This window comes from Rhinopithecus bieti, unplaced genomic scaffold (assembly GCF_001698545.2).
Source record: "Rhinopithecus bieti isolate Rb0 unplaced genomic scaffold, ASM169854v2 scaffold_15131, whole genome shotgun sequence".
Classification (NCBI taxonomy): Eukaryota; Metazoa; Chordata; class Mammalia; order Primates; family Cercopithecidae; genus Rhinopithecus; species Rhinopithecus bieti.
Genome location: NW_016808003.1, coordinates 204,629 through 210,422, shown reverse-complemented (window position 1 = coordinate 210,422; position 5,794 = coordinate 204,629). Strand labels below are relative to the sequence as shown.

At 39.3% G+C, this 5,794-nt stretch overlaps 1 protein-coding gene across 1 annotated transcript in view; it reads right to left on the bottom strand.

Moving 5' to 3' along the window:
* Positions 1 to 5,794, bottom strand: part of BCLAF3 (BCLAF1 and THRAP3 family member 3) — a gene marked incomplete at its 3' end in the record, with an annotated part of 40,199 nt that overhangs the window by 32,927 nt on the left and 1,478 nt on the right. The window lies entirely within an intron of this gene.

Below are 5,794 nucleotides of genomic sequence, written 5' to 3'. Positions count from 1 at the left end.
AAAAAAAAAAAAAAAAAAAAAAAAAAAAAAAAAAGACTGGGGATGGCAATCCTGGTCTCAGGCAAAGCAGAATCCATGTCCTAAAGCATTAACTGTGACACAAAAAGATATTTTTTAATCCTAAAAGCCTCACCCCACAATGAAGACATAACATATAAATATATGTATTTATATAAACATAATACAGCAATCACCTTCATGAGATAAAAACTATAAGAGATGCGAGAAGGCACTGGAAACACACTAATAATAGGAGACTGTAATACACCATTCTTTGTACAAGACAGATTAGGTGAACCAAAAATAAGGAGACCTAAGATCGAAACAACATACTCAATAGAGTAACTCTTAGGGTTATTTATCAAACTCTACACTCTGATACTAATGAATACAGTTTCTTCTCAACTGCTCACACCACATTCATCAAAATAATCATATATTAGGTCACAAAGAAAAAATATTTCCCCTTCAAAAAAGTGGAAATATTACAAACAATATGTCTGATTATAATGCAATAAAACTAGAATTTATGAACAAAAATTTAAAAAACAGGCTTTTCCATCTAGAAATTTAATAGCCTACTATCAAGCAACTCCTGGGTATTCTAGAACTAAAATTATACTTTTTTTTTTGAGACAGAGTTTCACTCTTGTTGCCCAGGCTGGAGTGCAATGGCACAATCCCAGCTCACTGCAACCTCCGCCTCCCAGGTTCAAGTGATTCTCCTGCCTCAGCCTCCCAAGTAGCTGGGATTATAGGCATGCGCCAACATGCCCAGCTAATTCTGTATTTTTTTAGTAGAGACAGGGTTTCTCCATGTTGGTCAGGCTGGTCTTGAACTCCCGACCTCAGGTGATCTGCCCACATCGGCCTCCCAAGGTGCTGGGATTACAGGCATGAGCCCAGCCAAAGTTATACATTTTTAAAGAAATAATGACACTGAAAACACTATATATCAGAATCTTTTTTATTTTATTTACTTTTTTATTTTTTTTTAAGGCTAGTCAAGTGAAGTAGCGGGAATGAAGAAGGAAGAAAGAAATCTGTAACTGGTTGTCATCAATTAGTTGTAAATACCACTGCACTCGAACCAGCCTACAAATCCAATTTTATAGCATGCATTTAAAGTAGTAATCAGGAAAATTCATTGCACTAATTACATTGCTTACACCTGTAATCCCACTGCTTTGGGAGGCTAAGGTGGGAGGATCTCTTGATGCCAAGAGTTTGGGACTAGCCTGGGAAACATAATAAGACCCTGTCTCTACAAAAAAATAATTAAAAAAAAAATAGGCATCATAGCACATGCCTGTAGTCCTAGCTTCTCGGGAGGCTGAGGCAGGGGGATTGCTAAAGCCCAGGAATCCAAGGCTACAGTGAGCTGTGATCGACCACTGCACCCCAGCCAGGGTGACAGAGTGAGACCCTGCCTCAAAAAATATATAAATAAATAAACTTAAAAAATAACAAAATAAACCAAAAGAAAGGACATGGAAGGAAATAATAAAGATGAAAGAAGCCCACGCACAGTGGCCCATGCCTGAAATGCCAGCACTTTGGGAGACCGAGGCAGGAGGATTATTTGAGGCCAGGAGTTCAAGGCCAGCCTGGGCAACACAGGGAGACCTTGTCTCTACAAAAAAAAAATAATAATCAAAATCAGCCAAATGTGGTGGTGTACCACTGTAGTCCCAGCTACTTGGGAGGCTGAGGTGGGAGGATTGCTTGAGCCCAGGAGGTAGAGGCTACAGTGAGCTGAGACAATGCCACTAACTGCATGTCAGCCTGAGTGACAGAGTGAGACCCTGTGTCAGGAAAAACAAACAAAAAAAGATGAAAGTAGAAGAAAAGAATGAGAGAAAAAATAGAAAAACAGATGCAATTAATAATTCAAAATTCTGTATTTTGAAAAAAATAACAAAATAAAAGAGATAAACCATTAGATAAGGAAAAAAGGGAAAAGCACAAAACACAAAATGAGAAAGGGCATGGAGGAAATAAGATGAAAACATTTAAAAATAATAAAGGATGTCTTTGTAGACCTCTACCAAATAAATTTGAAAACCCAGATGAAAGGGATAATTTGCTAGAAAAGTACAGATCACTAAAATTTTCTCCATTAGAGTTAGAAAGTTTAAATAGACCAATTTCCACAGAAAAAAAATCGAGAAAGTTATAAAGGAAATATCACATGAAAAAGCGTCAGGCCCAGATGGTTTCACAGGGAATTCTACCAAATCTTCAAACACGAGATAGCCTCAATGCTCTATAAATTATTCCAGAGACAGCACAAGAAGGATCAAGCCTGCAGGAAAATCAACCTTTGGAGGAAGATGAACCAGCAAAGGAGAAGCTGAGAAGGAACTTCCTGGGAGGAAGAAGGGAACCTTGGAATACAGATTCTCAGAAACAAAAGAAGGACGTTTCCAAAAGGGAGACTTTCATGGTAAATACTGCAGAGAGATCAAATAAAATAATGAAAATTGTTAACATATGTCTTGAGGGCTAAGTGGAAGGTCAGGAAACTGAGAAAGCCAATTATTAACAACTCTTTCAAACAGTCCAGCTGGGAAGGGAAGGGGAGGAGAGAAACTAGGTAGCGGCAGGGTGATTAGAAGTCTAGGAATGAGGTTTTAAAATGGGAGAAACTTGAGTCAGTTTNCAAAGTGCTGGGATTACAGGCTTGAGCCACCGCGCCCGGCTACCCAGCTAATTTTTAAAACATTTTTTTTGTAGAGACAGGGTCTTGCTATGTTGCCAGGTCTCAAACTCCTGGCCTCAGGTAATCCTCCCAGTTCAGCCTCCCAAAATGCTGGGAGTATAAGTATGAACCACCATGCCCAGCCAGTACATTTATTCTTAGTAAGGAGAGACTATTTGCCTGGCATTAGGGATATAAAGTAGAATGACAGTCATAGCAGAGATGAGTCCAAGTCCAGTTAGTTCAATGTTTCCTTTGATTCCTTAATATTAACTCCAAATAACGTGGTCAGTTTTTCCCAATATTCCATATTTACATATTACCTTCTTCATTGGTCCAAACTGAATTTATTTATTTATTTAGAGACAGAGTCTTGCTCTGTAACCCAGGCTGGAGTGCAGGGGCAAGATCTCAACTCACTGCAACCTCCACCTCCTGGGTTCAAGCAATTCTCATGCCTCAGCCTCCCGAGTAGCTGGGATTACAGGCATGTGCCACCACGTCTGGCTACTTTTTGTATTTTTAGCAGAGACTGGGTTTCACCATGTTGGCCAGGCTGGTCTCAAACTCCTGACCTCAGGTGATCGGCCCGCCTTGGCATCCCAAAGTGCTGGGATTACAGGCGTGAGTCACCGCGCCCTGCACCCAAACTGAATTTTTATCAATGGTCACACTCTATGTTAATTTATCAAACACGACTAAGTACCAGTGACTGCTAGGGGGTAGGAATACAAAGTCAGAAGAGACCTAGTTTTTTTCCTGGGGAAGTGAAGTCTCTAGTGGGTAAGAATGATGACATGAGTGCCAGCAGTTCCTGGTTTACTGAGTGTTGCACACGTACTATGTCATGTAATCCTCACAACAAACACATGAGGAAGCTGGAATTACCTGCATTTCATGAGTGAATAAAGCCAGCCTCAAAAAAGTTAACTGATCTGCTCCAGGTGGAGGACCTGAAAGTAGAACGCAGGTTCTTGCACTATGATACTAACACTTCCTCACCTTGCAACTCCTACCGTCAGAAAGATGACCCTGTGGAGACTGGCCGGTCACTTGCTCAGGTGCTTGGTCAGCAGAATTGGGCTTTAGCATACTTGAGAATAGTTGACATCAGGCATCACATCTAAAATTGCCATCTAAATTTGGAAAGCAGCTTTTATGCCCTCTGCTGCCCGGATAATGTAGCCTGTAGGGCACAAAGACCATGTTTTATTTATCATGAGCCCAAGTACTGTGTTTTATTTAGCATTATACCTGTCCCTCTCCGCTTTATATAGTGCTTTTAAATATTTGCTCCTTCAACATTTGTGCAGATTCATTCACTCACCTAATTTTAGAACCCTGATAAAGTTTTGAATATAATCTAGGGCAGCAGTTAAAAAAAAAAACAAAAAAAAAAACCCTTCAAATTTAAGGAGTGAAAGAGTATGGGGGCAAAGGGTATTACAGAATAGCCTTTTGAATTAAGGTATTTACTTTAAAAAATGTATGAACCTCAAGATGCTTCTGTGCTCTGAAATTTTTACCAGATGGTAATAACATGGCTGGGTGCAGTGGCTCATGCCTGTAATCCCAGCACTTTGCAAGGCCAAGGCAGGAGAATGGCTTGAGCTCAGGAGTTTGAGACCAGCCTAGGCAACATAGTGAGACATTGTCTCTATTTAAAATACCAACAAGACAAAGTTTGTCTAAATGTACTTTCCAGAAATGTCTTATTTGACCCTTAAAACTATCCTTAAGAAAGGTAAGGCAAATGTATTATAACCCCTAGTGCATCGTTGTGGAAAGAGTACCTTAGGAAAGTTAAGTGACTTGTTCAAGATAATCAGATATACTGGATTTCAAGGGCATCCTAACTTTAAATCTCTTCTTTGCTCTATTAAGCCTTTGCTTCACCTAGATAACCTTTCTTTACCAAAATAGTAAAGGTGAAATAAAAGATGAGAAGCTGAAGTGCTATCAACAAATAAGAAAAAAGTGATGACTAGAGAGGGGTACTTGTACTTGGTTGAAGAGTACAAGTATGGCTCAAAAGTATTCCTATAGAAATCCCTTTAAATGTTGCCTTTTGCTAGGGTGTGGGTAAAGACACTCACAGATTGTTGGTAGGAGTGTAAAACAGCATATCCTTTCCAGAGGGAACTTGAGCAATTCACATTAAAAAAAAAAAAAAAAAAAAAAAAAAAAAAAAAAAAAAAAACACCCTTATGTGCATACTCTGCCCAACAATTCTATCATCTAGGAATGTACACTTAGAAAGTAATCATGGGCCAGGCGCGGTGGCTCACACCTGTAATCCCAGCACTTTGGGAGGCTGAGGCAGGCAGATCGCTGGAGGTCAGGAGTTCGAGACCAGCCTGGCAAATATGGTGAAACCCCGTCTCTACTAAATATACAAAAATTAGCCAGGCATGGTGGCATATGCCTGTAGTCCCAGCTACTCAGGAGGCTGAGACAGGGGAATCGCTTGAACCTGGGAGGTGGAGGTTGCAGTGAGCCGAGATCGCGCCACTGCACTCCAGCCTGGGCGACAGAGTGAGACTCGAAAGTAATCATAGATATGCAGACTTTACATTTACCCAACAATGTATTTTAATAGAGAAGAACTGAGAATGACCAATGAAATAAATTATAATATAACAGCCATGTAATGGCATGCTATCTTAGTCAGAAAAAGATAATTACAAAAGAGAATTCACTTTAGAAAAACTTATATCTTAAGCTCTGCATAGAAAAAGACTGGAGGTGTATAACCACATTCACAATGGTTACTTGGAATGGTGAAACCATATTCACCATGGTTATTTGGAATTTGGAATAGTGAAACAACGTACCTTCATTGTGATTCCTATCTTAGAAATGTGTATAAACGCTAAAGGTTCCTATATATTAAAATGTTTTTAATAAGACGTTTTTAAAGGTTTCTTGGGGGTGACTGAAACAGCTGTGATTTCAAAATAAAATTTTAGTAGCCATTTAAAACAACATTAAAAATAAAACATTGCTATACCATTACCATTAAAATACCAATGAAAAATAAAGCCCTCGTTATGAATCCACAGCAAAACCTTTTCTTTTCAAATTCTTGTCTGT